The sequence below is a fragment of the Artibeus jamaicensis genome, unplaced genomic scaffold, assembly GCF_021234435.1.
Source record: "Artibeus jamaicensis isolate MK-2021 breed Jamaican fruit bat unplaced genomic scaffold, CSHL_Jam_final contig_402, whole genome shotgun sequence".
NCBI classification, from domain to species: domain Eukaryota; kingdom Metazoa; phylum Chordata; class Mammalia; order Chiroptera; family Phyllostomidae; genus Artibeus; species Artibeus jamaicensis.
This window is the reverse complement of record NW_026521818.1, coordinates 6,357,745-6,369,870: the sequence shown is the minus strand read 5'-3', so window position 1 is coordinate 6,369,870 and position 12,126 is coordinate 6,357,745. Positions and strand designations below refer to the sequence as shown.

General features: G+C 38.2%; 1 protein-coding gene across 6 annotated transcripts in view; it reads left to right on the top strand.

Annotated features, from left to right (window-relative positions):
* Positions 1 to 12,126, top strand: part of EPB41L4A (erythrocyte membrane protein band 4.1 like 4A) — a 248,493-nt gene that overhangs the window by 91,686 nt on the left and 144,681 nt on the right. The window lies entirely within an intron of this gene.

Sequence of the window (12,126 nt, the reverse complement as noted above, 5' to 3'; positions counted from 1 at the left end):
AACTTTATTGATTTGGATATTTTGAGTCTGTCAGCTATCTCCAATGTGGTAGGACATTGTTCTCAATTAATGTCTTGATTTATTTATTTTTTTTTTAAAATTACTTTACTGTTGTTCAGTTACAGTTGTCTGCATTTCCCTCCACCACTCCCCCCTACCCCAGCCAAACCAACCTCCCTCCCTTGCTTCCATCCTCCCCCTTGGTTTTGTCCACATGTCTTTTTACTAGTTCCTGAAAACCCTTCTCCCTGCTGTCCCCTACCCTCTCTCCTCTGGCTATTGTTAGATTGTTCTTAATTTCAATGTCTCTGGTTATATTTTGTTTGCTTTTTTCTTTTGTTGATTATGTTCCAGTTAAAGGTGAGATCATATGGTATTCGTCTCTCACTGGGGTGCATTGAGGTGCATAGGTTCTTTTGGATTGGTGTTTCAGGGTTCTTAGAGTATAATCCCAGCAGTGGAATTGCTGGGTCAAAAGGCAGTTCCATTTTTAGTTTTCTGAAGAAATTTCATACTGTTTTCCACAGTGGCTGCACCAGTCTGCATTCCCACCAACAGTGCACCACGATTCCCTTTTCTCCGCATCTTCTTCAATACTTGTTTGTTGATTTGTTTATGATGGCCATTTTAATCAGGGTGAAGTGATATCTCATTGTGGTTTTAATTTGCATCTCTCTGATGGCTAGTGATGCTGAGCATTTTTTCATGTGTCTCTGGACCCTCTGTATGTCCTCCTTGGAGAAATGTCTGTTCAAGTCCTTTGCCCATTTTTTAATTAGTTTTTTTGTCTTCCTGGAGTGGAGTGTCTTCCTTCCTCGTGTGAGATCTTTATATATTTTAGAGATCAAACCCTTGTCCAAGGTATCATTGGTAAATATGCTTTCCCACATAGTTGGTTCTCTTTTCATTTTAATGGTGTTTCCTTTAGCCATGCAGAAGCTTTTTAATTTGATGTGTTCCCATTTGTGTATTCTTTCCTTATGTCCCTTGCTTTAGGGGACATATCAGTCAAGATGTTGCTGCATGGAATGTCTGAGATTTTTTTGCCAATGTTTTTCTCTAGGATTTTTATGGTGTCATGGCTTATATTTAAGTCTTTTATCCACCTTGATTTTATTTTTGTGTATGGTATAAGTTGGTGATCGAGTTCCATTTTTTTGCATGTAGCTGTCCAGCTCTCCCAATACCATTTGTTGAAGAGGCTATTTTTACTCCAGTTTGTGCTCTGGCCCCCTTTGCCAAATATTGAGTGTAGAGATTTGGGTTTATTTCTAGGCTCTCTGTTCTGTTGTATTGGTTTATGTATCTGTTTTTATGCCAGTACCAGGCTGTTTTGATTATAGTGGCCTTGTAATAGAGTTTGGTATCAGGTATTGTGATCCCTCCTACTTTGCTCTTCTTTCTCAAAATTGTTGCAGCTATTCAGGTCATTTATGGCTCCATATACATTTCTGAAGTGTTTGTTCTATATCTGTGATATATGTCATTAGTACTCTAATAGGGATTGCATTGAATCTGTAAATTGCTTTGGGTAGTATTGCCTTTTGGATGATGTTGATTATTCCAATCCATGAGCATGGTATATGCTTCCATTTGTTTGTGTCTTCCTTAATTTCTTTCTTAAGCGTTGTATAGTTTTCTGAGTACAGGTCTTTTACCTCCTTGATTAGGTTTATTCCTAGGTACTTTATTTTTCCTGTTGCTATATCAAATGGGAAGTTTTTCCTGATTTCTGTTTCTGATATTTCATTGTTGGTGTACAAAAATGCCTTTGATTTCTGAGCATTGACTTTGTATCCCACTGTTTTGCCAAATTCATTTATTAGGTCAAGTAGTTTTTTGGTGGAGTCTATAAGATTTTCTGTGTACACTATCGTGTCATCTGCAAACAATGATGGTTTTACTTTCTCCTTTCTAATTTGGATGCCTTTTATTTCTTTTTATTGTCTGATTGCTGTGGCTGGGAAGTCCAGTATTGTGTTGAATAGGAGTGATGAAAGTGGGCATCCTTGTCTTGTTTAATGTCTTGATTTGATCGCTATCAACTTCAACTAGTCTACCCGACCATGGAGCATCATTCAGCAAGACATTTCTGGCATGAAGCTTTGCAAAACCACTTTTGACACATTTGATCAATCACAGCGCCTTCTCTATATACTGCACAAATGTATTTTTTTTGTGCGTTTAAGCTGCATTTTTACCTTTCTTGAAATAATAAGCATAATATGCCAAAAATGTTGCATATTTTCTTCTATCTTCAATATTAAAAGACTACACAGAAATTCATCAGTTTTTGATGTTTTTTAAATGCATGCTGATATGACAGCTGTCACAATACAATCTAACAAAGTTGTTTTGAATGGAGGTAAAGACAACAAAGAGCTACTAGAGCCATCTTATGGAAAAAACCAAATGAACTTTTTGGCCAACCCAATATATACAATGTAAGATTACTCAGCCATAAAAAAGAATGAAATCTTACTTTTGCAACAGCCTGGATGGACCTAGAGGATATTATGCTAGGTGAAGTAAGTCACACAGAGAAAGACAAGTGCCATATGATTTCACTTATATGTGGAGTCTAAAGAAGAAAATTAAACAAACAAACAAAATAGAAACAGACTCATAGATACAGAGAACAGACTAACAGATGACAGAGGAGAGGGGTTCGGGGGCATGGGTGAAAGGTGAAGGGATTAAGAAGTACAATTTGGTAGTTAGAGAATAAACACAGTGCTGTAAATTACAACATAGGGAATATAGTCAGTAATATCATAATAACTATGTGTGGAGCCAGGTGGGTATGTGAAACATCAGGGGAACCCTCTGTGCAGTACAGGATTGTCTCCCTGCTATGCTGTATGTCTGAAACTAATAGAGTAATACTGAATGTAAACTGTAATTGAAAAATAAAAAAATTAATAAAATTGAGAAACCCATCAGATGGTGGTTAACAATACTTGGTTTGAGAAGCAATTATTTTTGATTCCTGCATAATGTCTCCAAGCTTCTACTTTACCTTATCCTGATTGGCCTGAGGTAAAAAAAATTTAACATGATTTAAGTTTTCCCAGAGAACTTGGAATCTAATAGGTGAAAATGCTAAATGAAAATATAGTGAATTTTAAAGGCATAACATTAAATAATCTTTTGAAGGATTCATTTTCCCAACTCTGTGAAGGAGTAAACTTTGTGAAGGAGATTGTCTTAAGTGTGATAGTTATTCTGTGCAGCTGGTAAAAACCTGCCTTTCTGGTTTGAAGTGTCAGGTTAGTCAGCAATGGTGTTATTACTCATTTGAAGAATTCTTTGTTCTGGTTGAAAGTCTTACTGATGGTATTTTTTAATAAACTTGTTCTACTTGGGAGTCTCTCCGTAATAGTATAAGCCTTTTGTAGCTCGGTTCTTTCCAGAATGTTGGGAGTATGTTGGCAGTAAAAGCAATCTATCTTCATTGGCTGAGATTTAAGTGGCATATAATTCACAATCCAAAAAATATGTCACAGGCATTTGTTTACTCTAATTTGAAAAGTGAATTAATATATTGTAACATTTTTGGTATATTTTTTCCATTACCACTTAGTTCCCTTATACTCCCCTTCCCCCCTCACAGTCACCACACTGTTGCCTGTGTCCATGAGTCCTTTTTCCTTTTGGTTCACTCCCTTCACCCCCTACCCTCACCATCTGTATCATTTAAATGAAGTTTTTCTGAATGGAGTAATAAAAAGTCAGTTCTTTCCTTTATTTTTTCCCCTAGCTCTTTCATATCTATCTATTTTGTTTTCCTAATGTTAGAAAACCAAATTCCTGTCAAATTTATTTTATTGCATAAAGAAACTATACATTTCTATAAGATTTACATGTAAAAATTAATATCGGGTCCCTTTATATTTTGGTATCTTGTAAATTTGAAAAGTATGCTAGTTACTCCTTAAACTAGTTTTACAGTCCGAGTCTGTTGGAACTATGTGATACTGAAACAAATGTATGTTTCTTTAAATTAAAAGTAAGCTGAAGTAGCTTCGAGTCAGGTAGGTACTGAGGTCAGGATAACTGAATCCATGCAGCTTTCTCTTTGCTTTCGTGGGTCTGACGGGTCAGGAAACACGGACATCTTCCTTAGGCGGCAGGAAGAGAGGTTTGGTTCATAGGCCACCATATTTCCTGTATTACATCTCTCCCTTGCTTGTTGGCCCTTAGCATCAATTCAGTGAACTTTTAGGTATTTTTTACTGTGTGCAGATTGTTGGACTGCCTGGACAGGAAATGGTGTATAGTTTAGTACTTGCTTTCAAAATGTCTATTCGAAGAGTTAAAAGAAATAGGAAATGGCTTTAGTAAAGGCAGAATAGTGTCAGTCCCAGAGACATGCAAAAATCAGACACTTCGTAGGTTCAGTGGGGACAGAGGTCATAATGAGGTTGAGGAGAAGGACCAGCTGTTGTGGAGCAGGTGGCGTTGGAACTGGGTCTCAGAGGCTAAGGGGGTTTTGAGGATGACAGAGCAGGGAAGACATTCCAGATAAAGGGAAGAGGAGAAACAAGCCCAGGCCCAGGGGGGGGGGGGGCTCAGGAATTCCTTTCCTGATACTTGTGTTGCTGTTCAGCTCTCAGGTTTCATTAGTGGAGGTCCATTGTGTGTCTAAGACAATTGTTAAATTTATTCTTCCTTCAGAAACTCCTCGGTCATGTTGCTAAGTGCTATGGTCACAGTCACGTCTTATTTTGTAGCATTTTAGACATTTCTCATTTTTGATAGAGATTTCCGCTAGAAATGGTCAAAAAGAACAGGAGTGATACTAAATGTAGTCATATTCAGGTCTTTGTTTTGCCAAGTAGTGAAAGAGTTAAGGGACCGGGGGGTATGTAGCCTCCACACTAGTATTTAATAATGGCTTATAATAGCTCAGGAGGAATTCAGATCAAAAAGTCTTAAAGTGGAGAAATGGGGAGTGTGAATTGTTTATATATAAACATGGTGAACAAATTGACAGCTCAGCACCGCAGTCCTGTCTGTCTTTGTGTGTTTTACTTAACAAACCTCTTTGTGCATGAACAGGAGCCACAAAACAACTACCTTCTGAGCCAAAAAGGTAACAACTAGGTTCCACTTGGCATAGATTTGCTTTTTAAAAATATTTCTGTGCAGGTAAAACGTGTGCATGGTAATTAGTCAGGTGTACAAAAAAGCTTCTGGTGAAAACTGAGTCCTGCCCTGTGTCACTTTCTAGAAGCTTTAGCCACTTTGGAGCCCCCAGCTTCTTTCTGGTTCTGATGGGCCAGTCAGGGCTCCCCCCATAGAGGGTCTTCGTGTTGTGTTCTGGGCACATCTTGCTCCTCTGGAATGGTTGTTATAATACCTTTTCCATGTTCTAGAGATGAATCACTTGCTAGCATGAATAGATACTCAATAAATATTTGAATGAATGAAGTCATGTTTCTTTGATAATATACTTGTTGGTACTTACTTGTCCTTTTCTGGTAATAAATCCTGAAACTGGTCTGTTCTTGTCCAGTGTATTTCTAGTTTGTTCCTTGGCTCTTTTGTCACTTCTCTATTGGTTTTTAATTTTTCTTTTATTCAAGTATAATTTCTTTTAAAGCTGAAGACTTTCAACTTGGAACTGCAAAATAGAGCCCACGGGCAGTTTCTATGAGGAACTCACATGAAGAGAGAGTAAGTGTGACAGCAGAAGGCTGATCGGAAGGGGTCTGTTAGGGGAGGACTGGCAGAAATTTGAGCTGGTGATGTGCACCCCAACCTGGTAGCGAATTTATTGCTGGCATCCACTCTTCTGGGTCTCGTCATATTACAGGATGACAGATCAGAATTAAGAGCTTCTCACGGACATGTTTGCTTGGAGTAGTGACAGAATGATGGTATTTCTGAGGTTCACCTGGCTGTGTTCCAGGTGCCTATGTAGACACACCCACAATACAAAGCTGTGCGGGGAATCATGAGACGTCGTGTTTTCTCATAGGTCAGCTGTGGAGTCATTGCATAACACTGCGTGCTTTCTCTGTGATTTCTCTGTACAGCGTAATAAGTACACTGAAGGGGGATATTTCTAAAGAATTGACAGCACCAGATTCTGGATAAATGCAAAACTGTCACAGACAGTTTTGTGACAGTGTTGTTCTGGTATTTTTGGAATGATTGTTTTGGAAAATGGTGATTTCTTCTTCTATGCATGAAATCCTTGCCATTTCTATATACTTTCCAAACTACTTGTTGGAAAGTATATGGAACTTGTTTTATAAACTTGTTTTCCAAGTTTAAGTATAAACTTGTTGTCCAAGTTGGCTTTTGTGTATATTTTTCATGAATAGAGTATTATATCTTCTTTATACTTTATAAATAGATTGTATATATGAAAAACTAACATTTCTTGTGGAAGCATAAAATATTTTTCAAAAAGATAGCCTGGATATTTATGTATATCTATAGTATAGATTGTAAATTGATTTATAAATAAATTATATATTACATACACTAATTATATAAGTTATATATTGTATATAATATAAATAAATAATAATGTTTATATATGTTTTGTATGTATGATATATATAATTATAGCACTGAAATGGGGGCAGATTTAAATATTATACATATACATTATATTTAAACCTGCCCCCATTTCAGTGCTACAATTTTAAGGGTAATTTATTCTCCTGTTGTTTACAAAGTACTTTTTTACCTGCCTGGGACAGAAGGACTAGGTTGGACTTGTGGGCTTTACCTGTTCCAGTTCCTTTGTCCGTTCCCACCTGTGCCTCACTGGGAGGAAGGACCCAGAGGGAGATTAGATCAAGATGGAATACTAGCCTCATATGCTAGCCTTCCAGAAATATTTTGAGGTAATAGGAAAGATATGTGTGCATTTTCCACAGCAGCCTGGAAAAATAAGAAAGGCTGATTTCAGCCGGCCAGAAACTATTAAAAAAAAAATTCCTGAGGCAAAAGGCAAATGTGAAACAATTGAAACTGAAAACCATACTCCAAAACCTGGGCAGGACTATGGAAGGAGGTAATGATGGATTAAGGATTGCTCCCAATTTACTGGCTATGGATATATGGGGATTAGGAGGAGACCCAAACAACCATCAGGTGATATCTAGAGAACTTGCAAGGCATTGAGTCTCTTTCCAGTAAATCTGATCATGGTTATTTAGCAAGAGTCAATTATTATTATTTGCAATCAAGAATTCTGCTTGAGCGCAGGCCTGCGAAGCAGACGATCGCGGTTCGATTCCCAGTCAGGGCACATGCCTGGGCTGCAGGCCAGTTCCCATCAGGGGCCAGTTCCAGCAGGGGATGCACCAGAAGCAACCATACATTGATGTTTCTCTCCTTCCCTTCCCCTCTAAAAATAAATGAATAAAATCTTAAAAAAAAAAAAAAAGAACTCTGCTTGATGCACTCACGTTCCTAAGATAAACTAGTTTGTATTCATAATGATATTTATAGTATACAATTTAAATTTCCTATACTCTTACTTAGGATCTGTGGTTCTTGGGTCCAAATGTACATATTCAGTGCTCTTACAGGGCAAGGGAGTGGAGGCTGGTGGAGTGCCTGGCTGTTCCCTTTTAGTATTTCAAAAATGCCAGGAAACCTGGTTCAGGAATTCGTTATTACTACTCTTTGTCACAGTTGATTCCACCTCTGGATGAGTGAGTTCTTAATACTTCCTTCACCTTTTCATCACTTACTCAGAAGTCAAAGAGTCCTTGGCTGAACCCAGGTCATGTGTCTCGGTCCAGCTGCCAGGTGTTAGGAAGTCTGGATCCTGCCTCCATGAAGGCTCACAAAGCAGGAGTCCTCTCCAAATAGTGAGGGAGCTTGATATTATACCCAAAACGAAAGAACTAAAATGGGAACTTCTCTATTAAGAATAGTGGACATGAGAAACTCTTTTAATATTACTCACACATGAAAGAACAAAAACCATGTAATCATCTCAGATTCCCATAAAGAAATTGATAAAATTATCACTCCTTCTTGATTAAAAATCAAAACAGATCAAAACCAATAAGAAGACCAGAAAGCAGGAATAAAAAGAAACTTCTGTTTGATAAAGGGCATATACAAAGGACTATGGTGCAGTCATTCTAATACTTACTGGTAAAATTTTAGAAGTAATTCCATTCAAATCTAGAAAAAGAGAAGATGAATGTTCTCACAACTCTCGGTCATTTTTTATTGAGGCCCCAGCTAATGCAGTAAGAAGAAGAAGAAAAATATGGAGGAGGCATTCTGGAAATGGAAGAACTAGAACATTTACTCTTTGAAAAGACTCCATAGACAAAGTCTTTTAAAAAATATTTTATTTATTTATTTTTAGAGAGAGGGGAAGGGAAGGAGAGAGAGAGGGAGATAAACATTGATGTGTGACAGAAACATCAGTCAGTTGCCTCTCACACACCCCAGGTGTGTGCCCTGACTGGGAATCAAACCAGCGACCTTTCACTTTGTGGGATGACCCCAATTCCAACTGAGCCACACCAGTCAGGGCCGTAGACCAAAACTGTTTTCACTAGTCCTGGCAAGGTAGCTCCTCTGTGGGTTTGATTTCTGGTCAGGGTACATACAAGGAGCAACCAATGAATGCATGAATAAGTGGAAAAACCAATCAATGTTTTTCTCTCTCTCTAACATCAAGGGAAAAAACAACAACTCTTCACTAATAAGAGTTTAGCAAGATGGCAGGAAATAGACCAATGTAATAAAGTCAGTTGCTTTCCAGTACACTAGCAATAGCCATTCAGATAGTAATATAAGGTATAACTAAAACTATAAAATATCTAAGAATAAGCCTATATCAGTTTACTATTGCTGTGTAACACAGCTTAGCACAAGTTGGAGGCTTAAACATACCCCTACTTATTTTCATATCACTCTGTAGGTTGGAAGTTTAGGATGGTGTGGCTGGGTTCCCTGCTTATTCTCTTGGCTGAAATCAAGGTATTGGTCATCTGGGCTCTCACCTGAAGGCTCTAAGGAAGAATCTGCTTCCAGGCTCAGATGGTTAGCAAAACCCCATTCTCGTGGTTGTAGGACTGAGGTTTTCATTTTCTTACTGGCTGTCAGTTGGGTTCCGCTCTCAGCTCCTTAAGGTTGTTTGCACTGCTTTCTCAGGTGGCCCCTTCATCTTTTCAGTGGCAAGTACCTGTGCAGGTGGTCTTATGCTTTGAGTGTCTTACTTCCTCTTTGCCTTTCTCTTTTGTGGGAGTAATTGCTCTGCTTGTAAGGTCCCAAGTGATTAGGGCAGATACACTCCGATAAGTCCCTATATTGAGGCCTGTATCCTGTGACGTGTCACCCCGTCACAGGGGTGAGATTTATCATGCTCACGGATTCCAGGCATTAGAGCAGGATATATTTTGGGGGTGGGAACCACTTTATAAATTCTGCCTTCCACAATGCCCAAGTAGAATTTTATAAGGCCTACATGAAAAAAAGTATAAAACTCCCTTGAAGGATATGAAAGAAAACCATATGGGTCTTACTTTGTAAATATCATGTCTCCCCCACTAAGTCTGTCAATTAAATTTAATTCATCAGATTTCCCGACAGAATTGTTTATTAAATTGGTAAGCCGGTTCTAAACTTGCTCTAGCAGAGAAAAATGTCTAAATATTGGCAAAAACAATTTTGAAAAAGAATGATGGATATCAACAAGTTAAACTACCATAAACTCATTAAAATCTTAGAAGACTGGTTCAGGAATAATTATATGGGAATAGTCCCATAATTACATGGGATATGGTGAGGGTTCTTTTAGTAGATGATAAAGTTGTTTCAAATCCAAAGAAATGATGGCCTTTCTGGTAAAAAACAGTGCAGTTGCTTCTCCACCTGGAAACAAAAGTAGGCTCTTATCACAAGCACAAAAATTAATTTCCAGACAGCATGAAGAGCTAACTATACTAAGTAAAATTGTATTAGAAGTGCTTAGTAGAATTTGCTCATAAACTTTGGGTTAGGTAGAGAATGCCTAACCCAAATGTGAGGAAATGCAATTGATTAGCAAGCACATGATAGAGCAGTTACCTCCTTCCCCTTTATTTGCTCAATTAGATTGGAAAATTTTTGCTCAATCCAAATGTTGGCAAGGGTGTGGGGAAACATACTTTCATCGAATGGATTGTAATGGTCTTTTGGCAGTGCCTATTGTAATCTAAAGTATGCGTGTCCTTCACATGAGTAATTTCTAGATTTTTACTCTGGCTGATGGCATAGGTGTACTGAGCACAAAGATGTATTTACTCAATGTGGCGGTGTTATTACGTGAACAGCCTGAAAAGGTCTATCGTGGAAGTGCTTTTTGTTTATAAATCTAATGGATTTTGAAAAGGGACCCATTAAGTTCAACCAAGACAAGTTAGAGGAAAACAAAATACCTATGGGATGTGAAATAAGAACTATCTTCTCCCAATGTGTGCTTTTATCGCCCATTTTATGATACATTTAATTAAAACATTTCTCTTAACGTTACGAATTCATTTTCTAAAAGCAACGCAGTGTTGAGTACTCACCCGCAGGAGTGAGCGTGCAGCATTGAGTCTCTGGGAGGAAACGACACTGGACAAAGCCCTACTTCATTTACGCAACGCGTGGCTTCTTGGGGACCTTTTTTTTTTAAAAAAAAACTATCCTGTAATAGCTGCCAGCGATGGGGCAAAACAAAGGAAATGCCCACGATCTGCATGTGTACCATTGACAGGGATTATTATCAAGATGAATGTGGTATGTGGAATAGTGCTTGCTGGTTGAGTGTTTATCTCATAGATGTGAATAATTGGTATTTAAGCTGTTAGATGATAAGAATCTTAATTTCAAGAATCTGTGTATGTAGTGGGAGGGGGAGAAGAGAAATGAGATTTTTAGATAGGCGTCAGCTTTTATAGAGCAGCCAAAGGGAATGCTTTCTTCATGTTTTTGCTTATGTGAAAGAGATACGGTAAATGATTTTAGATAGGGCTTTTTAGAACATTAAAATTGACATCTTTAATCTATGGGTTTACTAGTTGAGGATTGAAAATAAAAGTCTTGGCTATTATTTAAAATTTTATGTCTTCTGTATTGTGAGAGTAACACTTGTTGAAAATGGCTTAAAGTGAAAGATTATGGGGTTTTTAACTAAAATATGTTTTTTGATGAATTTATTAGACACTCTTTATATAAAAGCTTTTTTAAAAATCTCACCTGAGGATATTTTTTTTAAATATTTTATTATTTATTTATCTTTAGAGGGGAAGGGGGGGAAGGAGAGAGGGAGAGAAACATCAATGTATGGTTGCCTTTTGTGCGTCCCCTGCTGGGAACTGGCCTGCAGGGAACTGGTCTGCAACCCAGGCATGTGCCCTGACTGGGAATCGAACCGCAATCGTGTGGTTCGCAGGCCCGCGCTCAATCCACTGAGCTACACCAGCCAGGGCCACCTGAGGATATTTTAAAAGATTGTAGAGAGAGAGGAAGGGAGCGGGGGGAGAGAGAGGGAAAGAGAAACATCAGTGTGAGAGAGAAACATCTATTGGTTGCCTCCTGTATTCACACTCGGACTAGGGATTGAATCCTCTGTCTAGATATGTGCCCTGACAGGGGATCAAACCTGCAACCTTCTGGTGTTTGGGACCAAGCTCCAACCAGCTGGGCCACCCAGCTAGGGCTATAAAAGATTCTTTTTTAAAAAAAGTTAATTTTTATTGTATTTTTTGTATACCATTTAGTCCCTTTCACCACGCCCTCCCCAGCAATCACTCCATTATTGTCCATGTCCGTGAGTCCTCTTTTCTTTTTGCTCAGTTGCTGCACCCCCTGACTCCCCCCACTGGCTGTCATCCTGCTGTCCATCAAGAATTTTGTCCTGAAGATAATTTTCAGTTCCATAAGAAAATAAGTTTGTAATAATTTAAAACCCACTACAATTTTAAGATTGTTTTCCAAAGCAATTTCTTTAATACACTTTACTTAAAAAACCCCTTTTCCTTTGTAACCAAGGCAACACTTAATAGAGGGAATTGTGGGCTAATAAAATTGCTCCCGTTGTGAGCAAAGCTAATAAAAGATGAGAACTGTGACTGTGTCCCACTGAGAATGACAAAACACCTTGTTAAA